At 42.3% G+C, this 27,805-nt stretch overlaps 1 long non-coding RNA gene across 1 annotated transcript in view; it reads left to right on the plus strand.

Moving 5' to 3' along the window:
• LOC128835052 (uncharacterized) overlaps window positions 1-27,805 on the plus strand; it is a 106,442-nt gene that overhangs the window by 68,666 nt on the left and 9,971 nt on the right. The window contains exon 2 of the long non-coding RNA XR_008444562.1: window positions 11,879-12,036. This is a non-coding gene — a long non-coding RNA (uncharacterized LOC128835052). The remainder of the gene's footprint in view (window positions 1-11,878; window positions 12,037-27,805) is intronic.

Consider the following 27,805-nt stretch of genomic DNA (forward strand, 5'->3'; position numbering starts at 1 on the left):
AAAAAAATCTAACTAAGGGCTAGACCTTGCAGACCAGATCCTGCAAAGTTCCCACTGGATTTAAATATTTTAATTACAATCTACATTCATGCTCTCTCTTTATTATGAATAAGTAATCATATTTTATTAGTCTGCATTATTTCATGCAGGGAAGACAAATTTATTGTAGCCTTTTTCTTTCTAGTTTTACAGTTGCCCCAGCTGACTACTAAAAGAAAACCCAAATGAATGTGTTTTGCCCACCTTCTATACTAAATGACAGAGGTAGCTCAGTTTCAAAAAGAAAAGGTAGTGTCTGGTTGGGCTTATAGGCTTGATTTTGTGAGGCTGACCTTACAATCATTCCTGTCTCTCTAGGATCTTTTACAGTGCCCATCACTATGTTATTGGAGAACCTTGTGTTTTTATTAACGTGAATACAAGAAGCTCTCTGTATCTCTCTCCCTTTCCTTTCTCATTAGCAGAAAGATGTTGGTATGTTTGTTTTCAAATGTGTGATTTAGGTTGAGGGAAATCTAAGCCAGTGGTCTGCTTTATACATTTTATTCTGAAGACGCTGAGTTTTGCAGTCATTATGATCTCTTTGCTCTTTGCTAACAATTCCGGGCCAGTTGCTGAGAAAACTCTGCCCATAGAGCAGAGGATTCTCACGCTCACGGCTAGGGTGACCAGATGTCCCGATTTTATAGGGACGGTCCTGATTTTGGGGTCTTTTTCTTATATAGGCTCCTATTACTCCCCACCCCCGTCCTGATTTTTCACATTTGCTGTCTGGTCACCCTATTCATGGCTGACAGTTCCATTGTTACAGAGTAATGGAGTTGTCTTGGGGAGGTCTTGATCACATAGTGGGGGCAGGCCCTCACAAAAGTTGGGCCAATCTCATAGAGGGCTTTGCCAATAAGCACCAAAACCATTGGTCTATGTCAGGATTATACCACAGAGCATCAAAAACATACCATAAAATGAGTAAATAATGCTATAAAATATTGTAGCTATTTCTGTGCATTGCACGATTACCACAAAAATAGCTTTCCACCATTGATTTCAGTTCAACAAAAATGAATAGAGCACCCACAGCCGTGAGACTGTTAGTATGAAATATACTTTGCACTAATCTCCCCAAGGCTAGGAGGTCACAAAACATACTGTAGATGGGAATGACTCAGTTTATAGCAGGGGTAGGCAACCTATGGCACATGTGCTGAAGGTGGCACACAGCTGATTTTCAGTGGCACTCACACTGCCTGGGTCCTGGCCACCGATCCGGGGGGCTCTGCATTTTAATTTAATTTTAAATGAAGCTTCTTAAACATTTTAAAACCCTTATTTACTTTACATGCAACACTAGTTTAGTTATATATTATAGACTTATAGAAAGAGACCTTCTAAAAATGTTAAAATGTATGACTGGCACGCAAAACCTTAAATCAGAGTGAATAAATGAAGACTCGGCACACCACTTCTGAAAGGTTGCCGACCCCTGGTTTATAAGCTAGCACATGTCACTGTCATTGGTGAATGGGATTGCCAGTCCTCCAGAATTGCCCTGGAGTCTCCAGGAATTAAAGATTAATCTTTAATTAAAGAGTATCTCATGAGATGAAACCTCTAGGAATACATCCAGCCAAAATTTTAGCTAACCAAGTCTATGTGAGTGTCAGGAGGATAGAAGACTCTCTTCATCTATGGATTCCTCAACTACATTTATTTGCCCAGAAACAGAGTTGACCATTGGGTTTGACAAAGCATGTGGCCACTAAGATTGTCTAATTTGAAGGAAATAGTAATAGACAGGAGCAGCTCAGCTTTAATTTAATTTTTAAAAGTAAATTTCTAGCCCTTTTCTTTGTGAATCCTTGAAAAAGTACCCATCTAAGGCACTTATATGGCCCCCTATTACCATAGTAGCTGGGCACATCACAATCTGTAGGGTATTTATCCTCACAAAATCCCTTGTGCAGTAGGGTAGTGCTATTATCCCCATTTCAGAGATGGAGAACTGAGGCACAGAGGGACTAAATGACTTGCCCAAGGTCACACAGGAAGTCTGGCAAGTACATCTCCCAAATCCTAAGCTACTGCTCTCCCCACTGGACCATCTTCCTCAGTGTAAAGAGGTATAGTTTGATAGCTTGAATAGCAGCCTTCCTTTCTGCAGCAGGAGGCTGGGGAGAAGGAATCTAAAATCCCTCCCACAAGCACACCTTTTATGTCAAAGGAGTCAGGGCCTGTCTACACTTAAAACACTACAGCTGCGCCATTGTAGTGCTTTACTGTAGTCCCTACCATCAGCGAAAGTAATTCCCTTCCCTGAGAGGCAGTAGCTAGGTCGAGGAAGAATTCTTCTGTCAACCTAGCACTGTCTCTATGGCGACTTAGGTTGATTTAACCACGCTGCTCAGGAGTATAGATTTTTCACAACCCTGACTGATGTAGTTAAACCTAATTTTCTACTGTTGACTAGGCCTCAGTTACGCTTGGGGTATATCTCAAAGAATCATCTCACTGCTCCTCCCCAGATTCTGTAAGCCAGTCCTTTTCTGAATTGGGATGGTTTCAGGACAAGATTTTTGAAGGTATGTAGGTGCCTAAATAGGCAGACAGGCACCTAGTGGGATTTTTAATAGCACCTAGGCACCTAGCTGCCATTGAGATCAATGCGCTTTGCTGCATCAGGGCCATAATAGACTGGAATCAGTTACAGCTGGGGTCTGCAGGAGGCAAAATAATGGTTTGCAGGCCTGTCCAAATATGTAAAGGCTGGCCTTGTGTTCACCTGGAATTATTTCCAGAGTGAGGTTTTGTGCACCTGATAACTTGTGAACTTGAAGACTGCATCTGTATGGTTTTAAATGACTGATAATATACTGATGCTGAAAAGTCATTTACTGGTGCTGGTGCGATGCCCTCCCCTACTCCTTGTCAGTCAATCACTAAGTTTTTGGAAGCTTTCCATGCCTCTCACAGCCAATTCTTCGCATGGGAGCAGAATGCACAGCACAATAAGATCCAGGAGAAGAGGCGGGATTTTCATATTTTGCTCTGATGTCAACAGCAGTAATCTTCAAAAGAGGGACCCCCCTCGGGGAGCTGGATTCTTCCAGGAGGGACCACCCTTGCCATTTAATCAAGCCTGATCAGGGTAGCACAGAGCTCTTTCTGCAGGCCAGGGCTGTGTGCACCAACAAGGCGCCAGGGCCTCCCGCCCACAATCCTCATTAAAGAAAAATAGCAACAGCACAAAGACTGTTTACTTATTTGTAGTATCTCAGCAACAGCGACTCTATCATCTGTTTTTGCTTTGGTGATTTTTATTAAAAGAAATGCCACATGCTGCCACAAGAGTAGCAAAATCACTCTTGCTGGAGGTCAGAGGGTATGCCTGTATGCTGAGACTGGATATGTGGGTGGTTCTGCACCGCTACCCTTTCAGACTTCACCTGGAAGCTCAGGGTGCCGGACAGTGAGGAGGATGGGGCTAAAGTAATATTCCAGCCATATTAGATGGTGAGATCTCTAGGACAGAGACGTTGTTGTTTTTTGTCTGTCTAGGGCAGATGGTACATACCTGGTATGGAATCTTCAGGTGGCTATTCCTTTCTTCATTTTGACATGACTTTTGCAGCTTGTTTTGCCAATGAAATCTTAGTGAATTGTAAAACACCAGTCAGAACAATGGTCCGACAGCCTGTAAATAACAATCATCAGTACATCTGCCTGTTCTAGAGAGGCTGCTAAGCTATGAGGCATTATTCTGAGTTTGACTGGTAGAGAAAATTGAAAGCCTCAGAAAGAGGGTAGGAGACCAATAAATCTCTTATAGTAAGTAATGTTATCTGGAGAGGATGATAGTCCACAGTGATAGAATTGAACTTCTTCATAGCAGCTATAGCTACATGATAAAAGAGAGAAAAGTCATATTCTTATATCTATTTATTTATTACAGTAGCACCGAGGCCCTAACTGAGATTAAGGTCCCATTGTGCTAGGCACTGTCAAACACATGGTAAGAGACAGTCCCTTCCGCAAAGAGCTTACGGTCTATGTAGATAAGACATAGGGTGGGAGAAAGCAGTGTTGTCATCCCCAACTTACAGATAAGGCTTGGAAAGAGTACTTGACTTGCCCAAAGTCACAAGTCTCTAGCAAAGGCAACAATTGAGACTAAATTTCCTGAATCCCAGGCCAGTCTCTTAACCACAAGACCATATGTCAGAAAGACTTGGAAGAGCATCAAAACTGTGGCAGCCACCAACTCAAAAACCAGTCAATCTAGGAGCAAATTCTGTTTCAGTCACAATGGTACACTGGAAAGCTGCTGTCCCCATCTTACTTCCTCATAAGCCCCACTCTACTACATGGAGTTTACAGACTCCTTCATTCTTTCTAACCATTATATTTTCAGTCTTTGGTTATGGGATTGCACTGATCTAGGCTGTTGGATAAACTCTGGGTGTCATTCATGAAATGTACTGGCTTAACTGGGGGTGAGTGGAGCATGGCAGGAACTGTATCTGAGCAATGAAAAAACTGCTCATAAATTATTTCAGAGTTGGTACTTGCCTGAATGAAAACACCTCCAAAGCTCAATGAATGGTCATAGAAAACTTTGAAAAGAGATCCCTCTGGCTTTACAGCTTTTCCTCCACCTGCAATCCTAATCCTCCAAAGCAATCAGTTGTGACATAACAGAAGACAAGGAACACTTTGGAAAGGGAAGAATCAGTAGAAGCCAATAAACCCTTAAGAAACAAAGATCCCACTGGCGCTGCAAATATCTTCAGATCAAAGGAGAACATCAGATAATACAATATTGATGGAATTGTTGCTCAGATATGAGGGCCTGATTTTCATGCATGGCCATATGCAATGTGCAAAAGGGATTTGCATGTGCACATGGCTAGCTGGGGATTTGTGGAGGCACAGGCTCACTAGCCTTCTAGCTAGCCATGTGCATGTGCAAATCCCTGATTCGCATACACACTACAACATGAAGGTGTACGTGGTTACTGAAAATCAGGCCCTCCTTGTACTCCATAAGGCACCAGCACACTTGAAATGCCCCCTGCCACTCCCTGCTTTACTGTATTATGCAGCCAAACTAGGGGAAAAAAAAGTTTGGTGCCCTAGCAGCCCCAAGTGCTGAACTGTCATCTTGAAACGCTACGTCAACAGCACTTCACAAACCAACCCATTATTTTTACTGGCTGCAGTTCTCGGGTTAGTGTTGACAGTTTAGTTTTCAATAACAGTAAGAGCCACCTTTACTACTCTTGACCAGAAAGAGGGTTGAGTTCTGTACTTGAATGCCATGCTCTCAAAAGCTGGAATCTTTGAGAGTGAGTGAGTGCTGCGTTGCAGTCTCATCAAGTCAATCATACAGAAGAATGTTCTTTTGGTGAATTAATATTTTCCAGGGGATTTGAGATGAACAGGCATTGTTGTAATTATTTCTTACCGTGTTTGTTAGTGAGGACATATGGAAAGATTAGTCTCAAGAATCTTACTCTTGGACATAGTCTTCCCTGGGGAATTACACTACAATTCCCCCCTCCCCTTTTTTCCCTTTTCTTTTCAATACATCAAAGTTTGGTGTATGAAATTTCCCTTGGTAACATGTGTACAGATAGTGCTTAGCAGATCCTTCCAAATAGACGTTGTTTAGAGAGATAGGCTACTTACCGGCATAGAGAGGGTTTTTAAAAAGGGGAGGAAGGGCTAATCCTAAAAATTAGCACATGGAGGGAAGTTTTAGGCCAAGAAAGATGGTTTGACGTGGGTTAGTAAAGATATGCTGCTGCTAGTGAAGTCTTTAGGCAGATGGCCAAGCTGGCATGAAGTAAGCAGTGGCAGCAGGATTAAGGAAGCTGTGAGGAAAATGTACACAGGGAAAGTTGGAGATAGAAATACAATGTATGTCAGAGGAAGAGAAGTGGTTAGTGCAGAAGCAAGTTAATGCAACCAGCACACAAACCTACTGCAGGACTTGCACCGAAAGAAGTTCAGAGTTGAATGTCTCATGCATAGCTGCCACGTAGCTCCATGGGAAAGTGCTTTTAAGGTACATTTGTTAAAATATAGAGAAACACTTTTGTAGTACACAGTTCTACAAGCACTACAAACTACAGCACAAACCAAATTTTGATTAGTGGTATTTCAATCCTAGAAATGTAACAAATATCTTCCCCAAACTCTTGGCTGCTTGCAGCCATTTCTCCACCAGCTATGATCTTGGCATACCCGGTGTAAACTAATCATGGTTTGGCAGTGGCACAGTTGGTACTTGGATCAGTGATCACCAAGGAAAGCCCAGATACTACGCAAAGTGACGTTCAGAAGGGGATTGAAGTTTGAACCAAATACTGGTGCTAGGATGCACTGTGCCACAAAAGCTTCTGTCTTCAATGTAACATGACTTTGCCATTTGTGGTCACTAAAGATCCTTCAGAGTGTTTAGTAAATGTAGGGCAGTGAACACTAGTACTGTGGCCGTATTCCGCTTTGGGTAAATTACTTTCTGACTACCTAATTTCTCCCAGCAGTCCCGATAGAATACAATTTTCTTATTTTGAACTGTTGTGCGGTGTTGTTTTCCTTCACCACTGAGGGGGCAGCACTTCAGTAGGGAGGCAAAGTGATTCCTATATCTGATTTATAAATCCCTTAATCAAAGGTTTGAAAGTGCTTTGGGGTCCTTCTGCTGTGCAAATGTGACATCATTGTATTTAAAACTGCTCGGTTGCCAATATGTATTGTGATAGCCCAGACCAGTTGGGAACAGCAGAGTAGCAGAAGGGAGAGATACTGGCCACTGGATAAGTAGTTTTCTGTTCCCTGAGTGACCAGAGCAGGGGCTGCTCCAGGCTAATAGACCACCTGACTCCAATTAACCTGCTAAGAGTCAGGTGAGGCAGTTAAGCACCTGACTCTAATTAAGGCCCCTCTGATGCTATAAAAGGGCTCACTCCATTCAAGCCAGGGGAAGCCAGAGGAGAGGAAGTTTGTGAGAGAGGAACTGGGAGCAAGAGGTGTGCAAGAAGCTGAGAGTGAGTAGGCGTACTGCTGGAGGACTGAGAAGTACAAGCGTTATCAGACATCAGGAGGAAGGTCCGGTGCTGAGGACAAAGAAGGTGTTGGGAGGAGGCCATGGGGAAGTAGCCCAGGGAGTTGTAGGTGTCGTGCAAATGTACCAGGAGGCACTCTAAACAGCTGCAGTCTACAGGGCCCTGGGCTGGAACCCGGAGTAGAGGGCAGGCCCGGGTTCCCCCCATACCTCCCAACTCCTGATCAAACACAGGAGGAATTGATCTGGACTATAGCTTCTACCAGAGGAGAAGGTCTCTGGACTGTTTCCTGACCCACAGGGTGAATCTGTGAAGTGAGCAAATCTGCCAATAAGCGCGGGACCCACCAAAGTAGAGGAGGAACTTTGTCACAGTATCTGGTCTCATCAGTCAGCTCTCCTAAAGAGTGTACAGAATTTCTCCATCACTTTGGCTCAACTCTCACTTGAGAACTCAGAAACTAAGTCAATCAAAAGTCAATCGATCAGGAGAGCTCCAGCAGCTGGGTGCATAGGACCAAGAGAGCAGGTGGGTAGAGGAAGGAATGGAAAAAGAGGTAAAGAATTCAGGAAGTAAATGAGGGGGTCAGAAGAAAGATCTCTTGTCTTCCTCCATATACTTTATGCACACGTGTGTGCACGCACACATGAGCATCATTTCACAAGGATAAGCCACCTTTGAGATGCGCACAAATAACTTACATAGATTTTAACCTACAGAGAAAAGATGATCCAGGGGTTAGAGTGCTAGCTGAGGCGTGAGAGGGCCAGGTTCAATTACCTGCTATGCCACAGACTTCCTATGCCATAGTCTTGCTGTGCCTCAGTTCCTCATCTGTAAAATAGAGTTAATAGCACTTCCCTATCTCACAGGGGAGTTGTCAGAATAAACACATTAAAGATAGTGAGGTGATCAGGTACCACAATAATGGGGGTGTAAAGTGGGCCAGCCACCTCCCACGAGCCTCTTTGTGACCTAGGGTCATGCTACAGGCAGCCTGTCTCAGATTCTCCTCTTGAACTATTCAAGAAACTCAAACACTTTTGTCCATTCCCATCCCTTTGCAGTTTGTGCTTTATTAAATGAACAAATATTCAAAATAAAGTTTTGAAGTCCATTCAAAAGTCCGCACAAACAAAGATTTCTCTTCCTCCTTTCTTTGCTTTGGGCTACCACTCCTAGGCCTTATCTGGCTGGAGTCTCACTCCTAGATCCTCCTCCCCTTTAGCAATCTCTAATCCATGAACATTCCTCCCTTCATTGCAGCCTCCTGCTGTTCTTTAGGGTACAATCACCTAATCTCTCCCATGGTTCATTCCATAATCAGGTTTGGCTAATGCCATGTCCTGCCTCCAGCCCTTACGGGGTGAGCCACACTATTACAGGGAGCCAGGTAAGTACTATAGAGCAGGGGCAGGCAAACTTTTTGGCCTGAGGGCCGCATTGGGTTTCAGAAATTGTATGGAAGACCAGTTAGGGGAGGCTGTGCCTCCCCAAACAGTCAGGCGTGGCCTGGGCCCTGCCCCCTATCCGACCCCCCCTGCTTCTCGCCCCCTGGTACCCCCCCCCCCAAGGACCCCTGCCCCATCTACCCCACCCTGCTCCCTGCCCACCCCCGAAACCCCCACCCCTGACTGCCCCCCGCTGCTCCATCCAACCCCCACTCTCCTTCCTGACTGCCCCTGGGGACCCCTGCACCCATTCAACCCCCCTGTCCCTGCCCCCTGACTGCCCCACCCCGTATCCACACCCCGCCCCCTGACCACCACCCCGAACTCCCCTACCCTCTATCCAACCCCACCTGCTCCCTGCCCCCATACTGCATTGCCTGGAGCACCTGTGGGTGACGGCACTACAGCCATGCCGCCCGGCTGGAGCTAGCCACGCTACCGTGCAGCACAGAGCACTGGGTCAGGCCAGGCTCTTGGCTGCCCAGAGCATTGTGCCGGTGGCACGGCGCACTGAGGCTGCAGGGGAGGGGGAACAGTAGGGAAGGGGCCGGGGGTGAACCTCCTGGGGCAGGAGCTCAGGGGCCGGACAGGAGGGTCCCACGGGCCAGATGTGGCCTGCGGGCTGTCGTTTGCCCCCCTCTGCTATAGAGAGAGAACTTCCCTTTACTATTTGATATTTATAGTACAGTATCCAAAGGCCTCAATTAGGATTGGAATCCCATTCTGGAAAGCACTTGACAAGCACATAGTGTTTGAAGAATCAGCCTGTGGCCCAATAGCTTGCAGAATTGCAATGTAACTCCAGTATAGTTAACCAATTATACTTGGAATGTCTAAACAGAGTTCACATGTGTGCTGACTAGTTTGCCTTTTTTTCCAGATTGGAGATAGCCAGTGTTGTTAAATATCTAAGTACCACTTATTTTTGCACATTGAACCAGGTTGCAATAGCCTTAGTCTTACCAGAGATATTATGTGCCCAGAGTTCTTGAGTCATGATAAAGTCCATGAGCAAGATTTTTAAAGTGGCTAAAGATTTTCAGTGCCTCAATTTTAGGGTGCCCCCCCCTTGAGACTGCTGAAAGGAGCTTGATTTTGAGAAAGTCCTGAGCACCCACCCTTTGAAAATCATGCCCCTTTAAGGAGTTTTAAAATAGGCATTCTAAATTGGAGGCACCCAAAAACACATCATTTGTGAAAATTCTGATCCCCTAATGATGGGGAAGTAATTCTTATTCCATAGAATTTATTAGGGCAATAAAGTAGGACTTTTATGTCAGACATACAGTGCATTTGGTAATGCACTGCCTTTCCTAGACATATCCATATGTCTCTTTCTGCCTTTGTAATGCAAGGCAGACTGGCTAATAGATAATGCACGGTATGTCATACTATGCAGAAAAGCTGCAGCATAGCATAGCTGGACAAATTTTGAAGGCCCACTAGAGATCCGTGTGTTCTTTTTTTGCCCTGTATTGTCACTGGAGCTCTGGTGGAGAGTGCTTCTTTGCCGGCTGCTAGTAGACTGATTCATTCCCATAGTCTCCTTCACTTGGATGTAACTCAATCACCGTGTGATAACGACAAAGGCACTGGGACACTGAATCAGAAAACCTCTTCTCCTTTCCACCACAGTCTCTCCCCCCACCATTTATGCAAGCACTTTTTCTTGCAACATGATCAGACGAATGCTAGAGAACTGGAGTTAAGCATATATCAGTGCACTGGCACTGAACTACTTCCTCCTGCCATTAGTGCCATGTTTACCACAGGGCTAAAGCAACAATGGAACTGTCTTACAAAACGATTACAGTGTAAAGTAGAACTGCATTTTTCAGCATTGTCTCTACATCTGTGGTCTTATGGCCATAGATACTATGGCAATGGGTGCCTTCACAATCGGTAAGAGAATGGTGTATTGTGGTGCAGGCAGGACCAAGAAGCACAGAGAGATACATGTAAATCCAATAGAGGTAAGTGCTTTAGCAGTGAGAACCTGGAAGTGGCCCATATACTCAGTATTACTTGTATGTGTAGGGAGAACCATAGCATGTTAACTCTTTAAGTGCCTTTCAGCATAGATGGATAATTCCCCTTTTAGAAATATAAAAATGTGTGACGCTAAAATGTCAAGTGGAACAAGATTTTATGATGTGATTTTTTTAGAACTAAAGCTAAAGGCCAGATTCTACACCCTGGGAAAGTCCCTTTTGTGCTGCTCCAGCATGTAAAAGAGATTTACAAGCTGCCCTAAGGAGGCACCTGAAGATTTCTCTGACAAAGGGAATCCCCCAGTGCTGGAAAGTGCATGATGCTTAGGTGCTTATTTATTTAGCTATCCTAATAAACCCTCCTCTGAGTTAGGGAAGTACTATTATTATCCCCATCTGACAGGGGGAGAAACTGATACATGCAGAAATTAAGTAACTTGCCCAAAGTTACACAAGAAGAGATGGGAAGTGAATCTGGGTCTCCTAATCTTTCAGGATCATCTTCCATGTATTTCACTATCCAAAAGAGAAGAGAGGGAGACTGCCCAATGCTGGTCCTGACATGATTAAATCATCTCCCTAAGGTGGTGTTGGTGTGATGATTCAGGCAGGTAGCCTAGGGAATTAGCTGTCTTCAGCAGGTTTTCAAGGTTTTCCACTTGCTTCTGAGCACCAGAGATTATTCAGATTCCCCCCCCTTGGGATCTACATCTCTTGAGGCTGACATCAGCATCCCAGGTAATCACAAAGACAAATGTCAGCAGTGGCTCCCATTGAAGAAAGTGAAGAGTAGTGGTAACCACTTGTTTGGAACTTGGCTAACTGAGGGCTCCTCTCCATTTGAAGCTGAGTCTGTTGCATCAAACTCTGATTGTCTTTCAGCTGCGGGGGCTGGTTGTGATGCATTCACTTTGAGAGTCTTCTCAAACTCACTCAGAATTCGTTCTCCTTCTATCTACAAATTCAAGCAGCCAAGGGGAAATATTTTCTTTTTCTGAAGAGAACATTTCAGCCAAAGATACAATGTTCTTTGGTTCTGGTCTCAGTAACACTGCATAACCTGGCAAGAATTCCTTGTTTCCTGTATCAGTCATTCCTTGGCCTTATTTCCAGTAGAAGAAAATATGCCTCAACCTCCGGCACCCTACCTCCAAGGCTACCAGAGCCTTCTTATCCCCTCTGTGCTTCACAACATAGCTGTGGCAGCAGAAGACCATATGTTTGTCAGATTAGTTACTCTCACATTTTCACATAAAGTTTGAATTTGTGTTCACTTATGCAGTGGGAGACCTTTCATTGGTTGTTCAGTTAGGGTATTATTAATTATGTGTGTTTTCCCCTTTCTAACAAATCATTCTATTTGTTCCAGAGTGTGCTGGTAATTTTGATGGGGGAGTTCAGGAGATGGAGCGCAACGTGATTCAAGACAAAAGAGTCTCCATTCTGATTACTGCTCCATTGTGTGACAGAGCAAAACATTTCAATGTGGTTGAGACTGAATTTGAGTCAAGAAAATACAAGTTGCAGGTAAAAAAATGTTTTGTAGTCATTGAAAGTTGAGGGTGAGGTGGGAGAGACTCGTAATTAAGTGTCAAAGTTTGAGATGTCATCACAGCCTGGAGATGTTTGTATAGCCTTAGTCACACAGTTTTCCTATGTTGTGGTTTATATATTTGAAGAGTATAAAAAAATTACACATTTTAACAAGAAAAAAACCCCTCTTCTTGTTTATTACAGTCACACAACAAATGTCTCTGCTTTTAGCATGTTTTTTGGAGAGATTTTGTTTATTAGAGAACAAAGGAAAAGCAGAAAAATAAGGATTAAACTTTTCAGGTTTTTGAATGTAAAAACTCTTTGATTTCCAAGCTGGTTATGATTAAGAGTATTAACTGTTTCATTCCCTTAGATGGAAGGGGACATGGCAGATGTCTTTCACCCTGGCTAGCAAATTTAATCTTTGGACCAATGTGTGTCAGGTAAAATTTTCAAGCCCAGTTCATGAGGGAGTATTGGGATGGTAGCAGTGAGTTAATTGAACAAGTCACCATATAGCTGGCTTGAGTATATCCACCTACTACAGTTCTCTGAGATGCTGTAAACATACTGTAACTTTGGGGTGTTCTCATACTTGAAAAGAAAAACGATCTTATTACTACGAGTCAGTCATGAAATCTAGCTCCCTGCTGACATCCAAGCCACGAAATATTTTGCTCATTGGTAGTAGGATTCCTTTGGATATCCTTAAAAAAAACCAACTCTCTGTCTAAAAAGGGACAATGGCAAGTTAAACAAGTAAAATAACCCACTCCCTTTGTCTGGCATTCACTCAGCATGAGAAATGGGTTAGCCTTTTGTATGTCAATATTCTCTGTTTAGCCATGCCTCAAAAAATGTTTCTATTTAACTGCTACCTACTTCTTAGTGAATCAGTCAGTGCTAGTGGCACTCATTGATCTCAGTTGGAACAATGAACGAGTGTGTAGGCAGAATCTGGCCCTAAGTAACATATCAGCCTATTAGTAGAGAGTAGAGGAAGGAACCACTTTCCCTAAGACCTGTGCCAATTGTTAAATTAAATTAATAATTCACTGACAAACTGAGAGGCGTTAATCAACTGAATGAAACCTTTTGGATGCTCAGGCTGTGTAAACAAGAATTCATAGAGATAATAGCTAGAGTAACTTTTAGCTGTGTATTTGTAGGGCAATAAAGGGCCAGATGCTGAAAGCTGTCCATGCATGGAATTCCAATGGTTTCTCTGTGAGTTTTGCATGCAGACCCAAAGTTGCTGTGAGTAGACCTTGTGATTGGGGAGAAAATGGACATAGGTTAATACCATATTGGGATGAAAGAGTCAAATCCTGAGCTGCTGTATGCAGGATATGACTTTGTTCACTTTAATATGCCGTTCATAAGAAAAAGAATGTCACTGCTAAGGTTAAATAACGGCTGGTGCTTATGAACCTTTCTGTGGCAAATAGGAGATGACAAAGGAAAAGCAAAACTTGTATATGAAATTGATTCTATAATTATTAAAGTCTGTACTAAAAGTTCAAATATGAAGAATTATTTTCTATTCTATGCCTCAGTTGCCATATCGGATCAGACTGATGGTCCATCTAGTCCAGTAACTTGACTCAGACAATGGCTAGCACCAGATGCTTCAGAAGAAGGTGCAAGAACCTTGTGTTGGGCAGATGTGGGATAATCTTCTCCCACATTGGTCTCTTCTGAACCCCTAGCAGAGATTGACTTAAACCCTTAATCATAAGCCTTAACAACCCTTCCAAAATTTGAGCATTAACTTTTATAACTCTGAATGTTCTTGTTATACATTATAATATTCTTGTTATATAACAATCCCTGTTATGAGTCAACAGTGTGCCCTTGTTGCCAAGAAGGATAACAGCATTTTGGGCTGTATATGTAGAAGCATTGCCAGCAGCTTAAGGGACGTGATCATTCCCCTATATTCGGCATTGGCTTCATCTGGAGTACTGTGTCCAGTTTTGGGCCCCACACTACAAGAAGGATGTGGAAAAATTGGAAAGAGTCCAGCAGAGGGCAACAAAAATCATTAGGGGCCTGGAGCACATGACTTATGAGGAGAGGCTGAGGGAACTGGGATTATTTAGCCTGCAGAAGAGAAGAATGAGGGGGATTTGATAGCTGCTTTCAACTACCTGAAAGGAGGTTCCAAAGAGGATGGATCTAGACTGTTCTCAGTGGTACCAGATGACAGAACTAGGAGTAATGGTCTCAAGTTGCAGTGGGGGAGGTCTAGGTTGGCTATTAGGAAAACCTTTTTCACTAGGAGGGTGGTGAAGCACTGGAACAGGTTACCTAGGGAGGTGGTGGAATCTCCTTCCTTAGAAGTTTTTAAGGTCAGGCTTGACAAAGCCCTGGCTAGGATGATTTAGTTGGGGTTGGTTCTGCTTTGAGCAGGGGGTTGGACTAGATGACCTCCTGAGGTCTCTTCTAACCCTGATATTCTATGATTCCATGATTCTATGTTTGAATCTTAACAGTCGTCTTATTTTTTTAATACTACTGTACATTGATCAGAAATTTTCACAGCACTGTTCTGACTGGTGCCCAGGTCTTTTTCCTGGTGGTTACAACTGATTTAGAACCCTGCAATGTGTGAGAGCAGTTCAAATTATTATCCTTCTAATGTGCATTACTTTGCATTTGTCAACAAAGACTTCTGCCATCGTGTGGCCCATTCCCCAGCTGTAAGCTGCTCTGAAGCTTCTCAATCTTCTCTAGTCTTGAGTAATAATCTTGTGCCATCTGCAAATACTGATGCCACATTGTTCACCCCCTTAATTATATAAACCTCGCTGGGTTTAGTAGAGAGAACCGTGGATCACCATACTGCTACTCTTTTGTCATACTGAAAATTAAATCTTCATTGTTCTTTTTTCTCTTTCTTTCAGCCAGTTTCTAATCTATAGCAGAATTTTATGTAGTACCAGGAGAGCATATTTATGCAACATTGTTCTATTCCATTGACTTAATCTTTCAGTTAACATTCTTGCACTACTGTATTATTATTCACAGGTTGATTTAGAGCAATGGAGCTCCATGTGGTCTTCTGATATGCACGGCTCATTGCCCAGTGTCTTGGCAAGTCAGTTACTGCAATTGATTTATATGTTGGATGTTTCCTCTTACGTCATTCTTCATATCTCCTCCCACTTAAACTCCTGAAAGGTTCTGTATTATTTTTTAAAGAATGGCTGATAGCAAATGTATCACTATAGTTACAAAAGAGAGTCCTACAATTATAATTTGGCTGTACAAAATACTGCAAATAAGAGACATGCCTTAATATACCACCTCAGGGTTATTTGGAGGACAGAGAGGCTTTAGCAGATCTGTGGTATATAAACAAGAGGCACGCTGCAGCCCCAAACTAAAATACCAACATGTAATGATTCTGGTCTTCCAAGGAAGACCAGCCATACCAAACCTCTTCAGTGCCTGCTCATGATGCTACCATGATGTCACTTTTGGCTCTGTGAATAGATTGCTCCACCTGCAGGTCTGCCTGCTTCTTGTTTGCAAGTTGATTATTTTGAAAAATAATAGGATACCAGCCTGGTATCCTAGTACCAGTGTAACAAGGAACTCTTAATAATCCTGTGTTACTTCCCAAAATTGACCCCTGGGTTATGTCATGCATAATCTGTCTTGCTATAAAATGTATCACTGTATTGTATCTTCTATTTGACGACTCTTTAGTTTGTCCATTAATCTCTTATATAGAACTAGCTACATCCATATGAGAATTGGCTTAATGTTCTCTCTTCAGCAGCATACATGGCTTACTCTGTACACCGAGATACTTGACCTATGAAAGTTGGCTTGCAGTTAGTAGACAGCAGCAGGGTCAGGATTAGTTCAAAATAAATCATTAGTTAGAAATTGTAACTCACTGTGCTACATGTGGTGCATCCTTCAAGGCTTATTTACCAATTGTAATTTTTTTCTTCAATGGGTTCCAAAAAATTCTTAGGCATGCTAATTAGTACTGTTTTTGCTACAGGAGGACATTTGGCCTGAAAGTTTAATTTAATACTATGCTTTGATCATAGAACTCCCATTAGATGATGCCCCCAAGAAAATTACTTTTTTTTTTTTTTTGCATAGTGATTTAAATGGTAATGCTGCTGCTTAGTTGGAACAGAATTTAGCTAGTGCCAGATAGTTCAGTGGTGAGAACCAGATGTTAAATAAGTGTGAAATTCTAAACTGTAAATTAAGTTATAGGTAAGTTAACTTTGGTGATATTGGTTAAAGATTAAAGCAGTAGTCCAAACCAATCTAGCCAAGTAGTTCTTGATCATAGATCTGCCACTAGCTGGTCTATCACTCCCTTCAAGTGAAGATACAGGAACAACAGGGACTATTAGAGCATTAGGGCTTGAAATAGTTCCACTGTAGCTCAGCAGCTACTCCATGGGCTTAAGCATCAGGATTCCTTCTTCGATCAGCTTCAGTAGAACCTTCACACACGACATCCAGCATCAGCTCGCTAGTTTGGCTCAGATGAAGGATGTAACCTGAAGGTCCTGATCCGATAAGCATGGACACAAATTCAACGCAGAGGGTGACATCCTGCCCCTGTTAAAGTCCATGGGTAAAACTCTCACTGACTCCACGGGGGCCCGTATATAACTCAATGGGACTCCTCTTGTATGGTAGCTAAGCACATACTTAAGTGTTTGCAGAAGCAGGGCCTATGCGTGTAAATTCTTCCTCTCTCGCCTCCAGATTTTTTGAACATGGCTGGCCCAGGGGAATTGTTCATCTCCTTGGAAAACTGAAAAACAGATGAAAACTTGACGATGCTTTGGATCCTTGTTGTTCAAAAAAAAAAAAATTCTTCTTTCTATTTAAAACAAGAGATGTTTTTTTCGTACTGATTTTTACGTAACTTCTACTACCAAGAAATAAACAGCATTGATTTGACTGAGCTATTACATGTCAGTGAGCTGCAGCTTAGAGTGTCAGTTCTCATCATACACTTATGTGGCAGGTTTTATGAATAAAACATGGGCAGTTGCTTTATGGGAAGATGCCACATCTTAGCTACCCTAAGCCCTCTGTCCTTGAAGAGAAAAGCTTTGAAAAACTGGGACCATATTTCACTCCAAGATATACAATATACTTTTCAGTGAAGTGATAATATATCGTTTTTAGCTGAATAACTTTCTTCCCTCCTCCCCTCCCATACTTACGAGAAAAATATGGCATCTTAAACTAAAGCACACTTCAGTCAGTCTCCCTGTGTCCGCTCTGTGCCAGCAGCCACAACACTGCTTTCATCTTGGCTTCAAAGCGTGGTACTGGAGGGTGGGGGAGGGGATGTCTAATGCAAGAAGGGGAAACAAACAAAAAAAAAGGGAGGAAAAGAAAAATAATATTCTACCTTTCCAATATGAGCTTTGCCTGCAGGAAGGCTACAGTGCATGCTGTATTCACACAGTTTTGCCCGTTGTATATATACTTTTTGGTTATTGCCACTTCCCATGCTGGGAAGATTCTTGTCATCTCTGACATACTTTATCCACAGAAAAGGCTGCCCTGCCCTGCGCTTGGTGATTGAGGCTGTGCCCCCGGTGTGCCACACTATCAGTGGTTCCCAAGGCTGCCTAGCCTGGGAAAAGCTGCATGGACACGTTCCAAAATCAGCATTACATGCATTATTGTTCTTACTCTGCCTGATTAGAGTGCACACAATGAAAACAACAGCAACAGCCTCATTTTCTAACCCTCCTCCCAACACAAGGCTGCTCCGAGTCTGTTTTTTTCCCCTGAGTCTTCATAAAAATTAACTGTTTCCCTGCTGCAGGACGCCCAGATACCACCGTTGCTGAACTGCTGTGTTCTTGGTTATTCCACGAGAGTTTCCAGAGATTGTGGGGAACATTTTCAAAAGTGCCTAACTGACTTAACAGAGTCACTTTTGAAAATGGGACTTAAACACATGATTAACATCTGGGCTTAATACACTACTGGAGTGTGCTCAGATACTATGGTGATGAGTGTGACATAAGAACACATATAGAACAGTGTGAGTCTTCTCCTAATGCCTATTTTTTTTAGATGCTCTTGTGCTTTGTGACACATGCAGCAACCCAGTTTTTCCACCTCCGTTTGTCTAATGCCATGTTTCTTGCTCCATTGTAGTCTGTTTCCATGGCAGTGACCTCATTCTCAGTGCTTTTTTGATATGTCATCTATTGTCTTCCTCTTTTCCGTCTTCCACCAAGTGGTATCCAATGAAGGGCTTGTCTAGGAATACAGTTCTTGGACATTCGTACAACATGCCCAAACCACTTCAGCCTTCTTTCTCAAATCATTGTCTCTACAGTCTGTTGGTCAGTCCTTTGTAACACATCAACATTCGTTACTTTATCCCACTAGCAGACACCAAATATTCTCTGCAAGCATCTTTGATGGAATGCACTAAGTTTCCTATTTTAGCATTTGCCAAGTTTCAGGAGCCTATAAAAATGTGGTTAGCACAATGCACTAGATAACTTTATCTTGGTTCTTGTATGAATCTCCTTATTTTTCCAGATATTTGGCAGTCTCAGAAAAGCTCCACTCTTCCCAATTCTTGCTTTCATCTCCGTATAGAGTTGCCCATCAGCACTGCTTATGCTTCTGAGATACACAAACTCATTAACCATGCGGTATACTTCACTATCAATCACACACACCATCATTGCTGACTCCTCTTTCAAAGATCATGAGTTCATTTTCTTTTGGCTGATTTTTAATCCTACTTTGGCGGCTTCACCTTGGACATTGATAGTGCTCGTTTTCATGGCATCGTCATCTATGTCCAACAGAACCATATCATTGGCAAAGTTAAGATCTTGAAGTCTTGGAAGTCTAGCCTGATCCGTTACCCGAGAGAGGTGCCTGGTAGCATAGCATGCCCCAGACCTAAGAGCCTATGTCACTTTTTAAAATTGGATTTGGGCTCCTAAATCACTTAGCTGCTTTTGAAAGTTTTATCCTGTATGTCTCCAGGAAGCTGCTAGTAGGACAGACTTGGAAGGCTGATGAAGAGAAGAGAAGGTGCAATCCCTATAGATAAAATATGAGAGACAGTATGCAGTATTTTATATATTTTACATGCACCAATAACTGTAATAAAATGTGTAGAAATACAATATTACATACTGTATAGTCTTTCTTATATTTTATATATACACATATATAATACATACCATTATGAGTACATAGATAAACAGACAAAATAGGATACAATGTAGATGTTTTATTTCAGGAAATATTTTGTTGTTTTTATACCACATTGTACAGAAAGGCAGTGCCTGTACCATACAAACTCTTCCAGAGAAATGTTGCTCTCCCGGGGATTACAGTTGAGCTTGGAAGGAATATTCTCTTCAGCGGGATGCAGATAGTGAGGCTTCTTTACATATTAAGGCCTCTGCTGAGGTCAAACTGCAACTTGTTTTCAATCACTGAGAATTTGTGAGGCTATTCTTGTGTTATGTGATGGACTTTCTTCTTTTCATCTCTAGGGCTGCAACTGTTTATCTTGAAGCCACTTGAAGCTAGAATAAACTAATTTTCCTTGCCTTTAGTACTTTTACAACATGAAACAAAAGACGTATGCAGATAGCTTTCTAATCAGTATTAAGTGTACCTGTTTTTGTTGTTGTTGTTATGGCCAGAAATGTGATTCTGCCAAAATAAAATATTAAGCTTCTTTATTTTCCATCAGTGATTTCAGTGTTGCATTTGCTAAGTTTGCAAGTCCAAATTAAATTGTTCTAACTTCCATCCCAGCCAGTTCGCCTTGGGACTTTAAAATCAAGTTGGTTATATTTTATTCTCCCTCATGTATCATCATTTCCAATAAGGATATTAGAACCTGACTTTAGCTGGCGACATTGTTAGTTAGATAGTGTGGTATAAGGCAGAATATAGTCTGGTCTTCAACAACTGTACTGACTCCACCGTACTGAGAGAAATAACATCTTACTTTTCTTAGTAAACTAAATTATAAAGGACATGTCTACACTGCACCTGGGAGCCATCCTGGGTCCACAGACTTGTGCTAGTGGGGCTTGTGCTAGCTCTCTAAAAATAGCTGCACAGATGGTGCTTGATTTTGTGGCTCAGGTTGGAGCTCAGGTTCTGAAACCTGGGGGCAGAGTGCTTGAAAGCCCAAGCAGTAACATCTCCATGGCTATTTTTTAGCGCATTAGCATGAGTCCCCTAGCATGAGTCTGTGAACATGATCTGGGAGACTTGCTTCTAGATGCAGTTAGGGTGGCCACTCATGCATTTCCAGAATACCAGACGTGCTGGTACCTCCAGGAACAGCATGGGCCCACCCCTTCTGGTGTGACCTCACATGCATGGTGTGTGCAAGATCATGCCACATGGGGATGCCATTTTGAAGAGCACACTGGTGCCCACTGGCATGACCTCACCTGCACCATGCACATGAGTTCATGCCAGTAGGGATGGGGAGCTATTCAAAATGGCATCCCCGGTCTGATACCAGTCAAAACTATTGCCAGTTTTGTTTTAGTATCTGAAGGGTGACAAAGTAACCTTAGAAAAGCAGGACTGTCCTGCTTAAAACTTGGCAGATGGTCTGCCTAGATGTAGTGTAGATATGCCCTATGACTCAAAAGCCACAGGATCCAATTCTGCTCTCAGTTATGCTGACCATAGTGGGAGTTACATCCACTTAACTGATTGGAAAATTGATATGCTAGGTCTTTTGGTTCATAATTTATTTGATTGGCTTCAGTGGAAGTGGAAGTGAAAGTGAAGGCAGAAAAAGGTTAACAGAGGACAGTAACAAGGGGCCATTTTATTAAACTAGCTTTTCTGACCCTCACCACATTGTAAAGAGTACATTTGCTGAATGTTTGTGTGCAATTAACATATTTAAGATCAGACTCCTATATCATGACTGATTCCTCTACTAATCACCACAAAATATAGGCTGGAGTTCAGTGTTACTTCTCTTTCAAACCAATTCCAGTGATTGTGTCAGTTACTTGTTTTGCCCAGAAGTCTCAGTTAGAGGGATGTTATAGTCCATCACCTTATAATTTTCTAATTTTAGCTGGGAGAAAGTCTCAGATTGTTCTGGAGAGCTTCAATGTTAGGCTTTTTATAAAACTAATTAAAGTGTGGAACCAGTTCATGAAGACAATATTAATGAAGCTCCTATAGTATAAAAAAAAACACCCTCAACTATTTCAGTATAGTGAAATCACTATAGTCATCAAAGATTTATGTGGTGACATATATTACAGGAGGTTTTGGTATTTCTAGATTCATGGCTACTCACCAGCCCATTGGTCAGATTTGCATTAGCTTACTGCCAAGCAATTTCTACACTGCAAGCACTTTCAGGGAAGTGGCTCCTAATTCCGTTTGTGGATCTGGGCTTTAGGAGCCTAAGGGCTTGTCTATGTGGAAGTTATACCAATATAATTATACTAGTATAGTTAAACCTCTATAGTCAGATCTATATAGATCCCTGTGTGGGAGCTATTATTCCAAAAAGAGAGTGGCTTTTTCTGGTTTAGCTCAAACCATTTTCAAAGGAACATAACCTAACTCCCTCTTCCCCCCACCCACACCCCAATGACCCTTTTATGCTGGAATAACAATGTCTATATGGGAGCTGTACCAGTATAATTAATAGTGGTTTAAATTCATACCTTACCTTATGTGCCAGTATAACTTTCCATTTAGGCAAGTCTTTACTCTCATTGAAAATCAATGGGACTTAGTCTCCTAAATCAATTAGATGGTTTTGATAATGCTACGTTGTGGAAGCAGAGAATCTGTTGAAGAGACCAAATTAACTGAGCATAGATTTGTACAAATCTGTGTTTACAGAGATGGACTCAGGATGAAATGTCTGATTAAAGCAATAACATTACATCATGGCCTAAATGAAGATTTACTGACAGTGCTTCCAGGCATACCTACCCCAAGCCCTTATACTAATGGCTGCGTTGCCACTTGGTGTAAAGTATCCACTTCACACAGGATAGTTTGCTATGGGCCCCTTTGGAATAAAGCCGTCTCACAGCTGTGTGTTACCTGAACAGACTTGGATTAAGTTTCTGTTGCCATGGAAGCCATGTAGTCCCCTCTAATTATTCTGTTCACATGACAGCCATGCCCACTGTGGGATAAATTCTGACAGAGTTCAGATTACAAGGTAGGTTCCTTTCTCTTTTTTGGTGAGGCAGGCATATTGGACCAATGTGTAGCTGGCCTACAAATAACTGAAAAGGCCTGATTGCGCAGGGCAAGGTTTGTAAGTACATAGTTTGAAATTATAATGTATATGTCATCTGCCATGCTTATCTCGTGGGTAAACATGTTAAATTAACTTGGAAAAAGAAGAGATGCCTGCCAGCCACAGCTGTTAGTCTTAATCTTTCTCATTTAATTTCTAAGCAAGCCTTTTCTCATCTCACACATTATGCTTAGAAAGGGGGGATGTGTGTACTCCATGAATCTGGAGTGAGATTTATGGAAAATCTGACATGGAGCAGAAGAGATGTGTTATTGTGTACATATTGTTGGTTTTAACCAATAAAACCCTAAATGGCATTTTTCAGACTGCCTTTCTTCGTATATGATACACAACAGCTGAGCTCAGTGGAGGCACTCAGGCTACTAAGGATCAGGGTGGTGCTTTTGAATAAACTGAAATACATACATAAATATAAATACAGTGGCATAAATGACAGGTATGGCACAAGAGGTCATCAGGAAAATTAGAACAACCACCAAGGTGGGTTAAGAGGAGCGAGATTGACAGCTTGTCTCATGGAGACATGCCAGAGAAACAGAAAAAGTCAGTACATCCTGCATGAGTCGTACCTATGTTCTCAATAATTTCGTAGATTTGATAAAGTGGTTGGGAGATTGAATGTGAGACCGGAATGCCAAGAAGATGCAACAAGGAGGCAGAGGGAAAACACACAAAAGCAAGATGATTGGTGAGTAGCAATCCCCAGAATCTCTTGAATCAAGTCTCACATCATGGAAGTACTCCAGGTTCCCCAGAAGGTCTTCAGAAGATGATACTCAAAGTCTCTCTCAGACCTTTGAGAGGATACCCTGAATGTGACAGTAGCCAAAAATCAATTAATGTTTTTATTTATGTATTTATTTATTATTATTATTATTATTTATTATTAACCATGTTTATTATGGAAGTGCCTAAAGGTCAACCAAGAATGGGGCTTCATTGTGCCAGGCTCTGTAAAAAAAAAAAAAAAAAAAAAAAAAAAAAAACCCCAAAACAGCAGTTGTAGACAATCCCTATCCCCAAAGACCTTATAATCTAAATAGCCTTGCTATTGTATTCAGACAAGACAGACTTGCAATTTATAGTGATTCAGATGTTAAGATGTAACCTGAGCATTATGAACAAGAGAAATGACCCATCCTGAAAACTCACAATGTTACTATGCCAGGAATTCCAGAGGTGTACATTTTTATCCTACCTACAAACCTTGGGAGGCAAACACATTTGGAGGACTGCTAATAAAAGCGAATAAGGCAAGAAATTAAGTTGTCAGCATTTCTCAAATGAGTCTGTTCATGAAGATTATTTTGAAGATATGAAAACTGGGTAAAATGGTCTAAACACAAACCCCAAATAACTTGCCCACAAATACTGATAACATCTGCAACACAGTACAGTATTTTGTACAATGAACCCAAGATGACCTATTCAGCAAACATAAGGTTTAAAGACACATCAGGCTTGTAACAACTACAGATAGTCTATGCTTTCCTATTACTACATATCGATACCATCAAAATTTTCAAATACCGGATGTTTCTTTAGCATCCTTAAATGCAATGGACCCATCACTAAAACTCTGTAATTTGATCTCACTGTAATGAGTCAAAGTCTCTGTAAATATTAAAGGTGGTGATGGATTCACCTCCACAATGTCCTCAGTTTTTTTTCCAGGGAAGCTTCCTAAAGATTGGATGCCTATCCAAACTTAATTGTTCACTTCTTGGTATAGAATTTGGGCTGTCAAGTTTGGGATAACAGGTTTCCTCTCAGGAAGTCCAGTGCTCCCTTGCCTTGTTGGGATTGGAAAACGTAAGGATATCTTTTCTAGCTGTGTTTCAGTATGTTTGCTTCTGAGGAAAAAAAAAGAAGAAAAAGAAGAAGAAAATAGTTTATAAATTAACAAACTAACTTTTTCAAACCTCAGAATAGCTTCAGGTTCAGTTTTGTGTGAAGGATCAGGTCTGTAATTTTATTTGAAGCAGTTCACCTATCCTTATTAAATATGGCACATGCTGCTTTTTATTACTACATAAAACAGCTCTTATGGCCATAATAAAGTAGATATGAAATTCAAGGTGCTGTGCCTTTTAAAGATATGATGCAGCCTCAATACACTTGCAGGCATAAGTCTATCTATCTATCTAATGTTTTTATTAATAGGGAGAAAAAATGAAATGCATTGAATTAAGATAGCATTCTGGATGGACACACTGGAAAAATAGGTATTTTACTACAAAAAGGGAATTGTTTTTTCTGACAATGGGCATGTCAGTATCTTTGCTGAAAAGATGCTGACCTGAACAGACTATCAAAATGCTTCATGGCTGTTAAATGAAGAACTCATCCTTGTAACATTTGAGTGGGAGAGGAGGCATTTGTTCAATAGTCACACACACACACACACACACACACACACACACACACACACACACACACACACACACACACACACACACACACACACACACACACTGCAACAAAATTTGATTCACAACAATATCTAATGGATTGAAAAGAAAGCAATGGGGTCTTTGCAAGAACCTCAGTGAACTATTTTCCATAGTTCATTTTAATGAGAACAATAAAATGGATGCATCAGACACCAGGAAATATCCTGAGGCATATTGATCTGAATAGCCAGAGGAAAGTTGATAGAGAGGTCCAAGTGACACAGAAATGTTCCAAAGATACTCATCATTATCAAACTCTTTTTTATGGATATGTGCTATAGAGTATAATAGGAATGAAACATACAGGGTTCTGTAAAAATTAATGTTAAAATCTACCATGTGGAATTTAATTGAGAACCAGACCTTGATGATATCTTATTTTAAACTGAGAGTTCATTAAAAATAATCTGGGAGGTGTGACAGGGTGTGAGTAGCCTAAGGCTGACTCCTCACTCTGTGCCCTTAGGTCTGGTCTACACCACAGAGGTCGACGCAAGGCAGCTTACGTCAACCTAACTATGGAAGTGTCTACACTTAAATATTGCTCCCGCTGATGTTACTGCCCAACTATGCCAACTTAATAACTCCACCTCCGCAAGTGGCATAGTGTCAAGGTCAATGTAGTTAGGTTGACACAGTGTCAGTGTAGACACTGCATTGCTTATATTGGCTGTTACTGGCTTTCAGGAACCATCCCCACAATGCCCCACACTGATAATACAATCCATATAAGCGCACCTGGTGAGGACATGCACTGCTGACACAAGGAGCAAAGTGCAGACACGGATAAGCAATACAATTACTGCGATGGCTGTATGCCAACATAAGCTAGGTCAACTTAATTTTTTAGTGTAGACATGGCCTCAGTAAGTGTTCCCACATGAGCCAAAGTGATGAGATAATTGATTAAGTACCAGGTGATTAATCAGTCAGCAAGGGGATTCAGCTCCTCAGCTGAGGATGGTTAAATGAGAGTCAGGAGGAGGCTGGAGGGCACAAGGACAAAGGAGCTCAGGATCTCAGAGAGATGAGATCTCTCTTCTGCCCTGTGCCTTGGTAGTAGGTAAAGGCTTGGGGAAAAGCCTTATGCAGTGAGGAACAAACACTTGTAAAGCATGTTGTAAACCAGACATTCTCAAACTGGTGGGCATGCCCCCTAGAGGGCATGGAATGAGTTCGGGGGCATCAGAAGATTTAGGGAAAATAACTTACTGCACATATTCAGAGCTGGGCAGCTGGAGAGCAGTGGCTGCTGGCCAGGTGCCCAGCTCTGAAGCCAGCACTGCTGCCAGCAGCAGTGGAGAAGTAAGGGCATAGCATGCCACTTTTACTTCTGAACTGCTGTGGTGGTGATGCTGCCTTCAGAGCTGGGAGCCTGACCAGATGCAGCTGATCTCCCCTCTGTCTTCAGAGCTGGGTGGTTGGAGAGCAGTGGGTAGATAGGTCCTAGGTTAGACCTCAGTGAAAGCAATATCCCCATGGTTATAGCTGCCTGCTGTGTGCTTCATAATACCTGTGAGGCAAAGGGAGAGAAGTTTGCACAGAGATGGGGCGTGGAGGTGGATCGGCTGTCTGCTAATTTTGAGCAGCTAGATACCAGGGCTATAAGAAGAGAGCATGGGGTACTGCATCTCAGGGAGGCTTTGAAAATCCATTTTAGTCATGACCCACAGTAATGTGCACTGCTTCTCTGTGTTGTGCCTTCCATAGTGTGAACCTTGCTGAGATGGCTGGGTTTTTGTCCTCAGCACCTCCCCTCTGTTGCCTCAGGTTCCCTGTCCCGACCCTTCTCCCTGTTTTAAATTAACAAAGATACTTTCATTCACAAGACATGGACTTTTATTGCACAAACATACTGAAAACTTAAAGAGCACAAATAGTATTTAACCTTGGACACATGGTGGAATAAAATTGGGAGGGGAAAAACACATTAATCTTGTCTTTAAAAGCAGTGGCCTTGCCTGTCACACATCATTGTATGTCCCGCTTTTATTCTTAGGACTCTCCCTTTGGGCTTGAGTGGAAGGGATATTGCATTTCCCCCCCTTGCCTCCTAGAACGTTTGGTAGTGGGGGAAAGATGGTGATGTTGGAAGGCAGCTCTGCAGGGACTGCAAAGGGAGTCTAGCCTCAAGATTTTTCTCCTGAAGGTCAACCAGATGCCTCAATATGTCTGTTCCATCAGAATCCACAGCATCTCCTGCTGCATGCCACACTCATGCTTCTGGGCTGCTCTCCTACTCACAATGTCCATGTCCCATTTTTCAGAGAGAGAAGTCTCCACACTTAATGCTTGGTGTCTGCCAACCCAGAGGCATTCATTATCTCATTAAACATGTCATCATGCATTCTCTTTAGCCTTCGTCTTATAGGGGAGAGCCTCTCCACCGGTGTGCAGGAAGAGCTGAAGGCTGCACTTTCAGCTGTAAGCCATGGAAAGCACAAAGCAACCAATGTCAATGCAGACCCAGTGTTCAGTGCAGAGTTGCTATATAAAAATCTCTCCCCTTGTTTTACGGAAGTTTAAGGCAGAACCTTTTCATTTACACTAGGTATTTATTGAACCTGTTTGCTGTCCCAGCCATGGTGAATATGGCCCTGGGGCATCGGTGCTGAACCATCAGCAGCATTGAGTGGGCAACCCACCACGAACCAGAGGTGGGCAAAGGGCCAGGCCATCTCCTCCTTGTAACATGGACATTGTCTGGAGATTGGGGACCAGCGCTGACCTCCCAAACTACAAGCCTTGGCAGAGGCTGTGCTGGAGGGGGTGCATGCCTGCTACAATGTGTGGGCACCACAAAATTTCCCTTCCCCCTGGTGCCACTGCTGCTAGCTGTCATCTGAGGATTGCAGTTACGAAGGTCAATGAGGACCCCTGCCACCCAAACTACAGCCATGTTTTGGAAATCGTGAGTGAAGGAGTGGAAAATCACAATGCGGGGGGACCACACATACTATTTTTTGTGGTCCGAGCAGTTGAAATGAAAACT

Source organism: Malaclemys terrapin, chromosome 3 (assembly GCF_027887155.1).
Source record: "Malaclemys terrapin pileata isolate rMalTer1 chromosome 3, rMalTer1.hap1, whole genome shotgun sequence".
NCBI lineage: Eukaryota > Metazoa > Chordata > Testudines > Emydidae > Malaclemys > Malaclemys terrapin.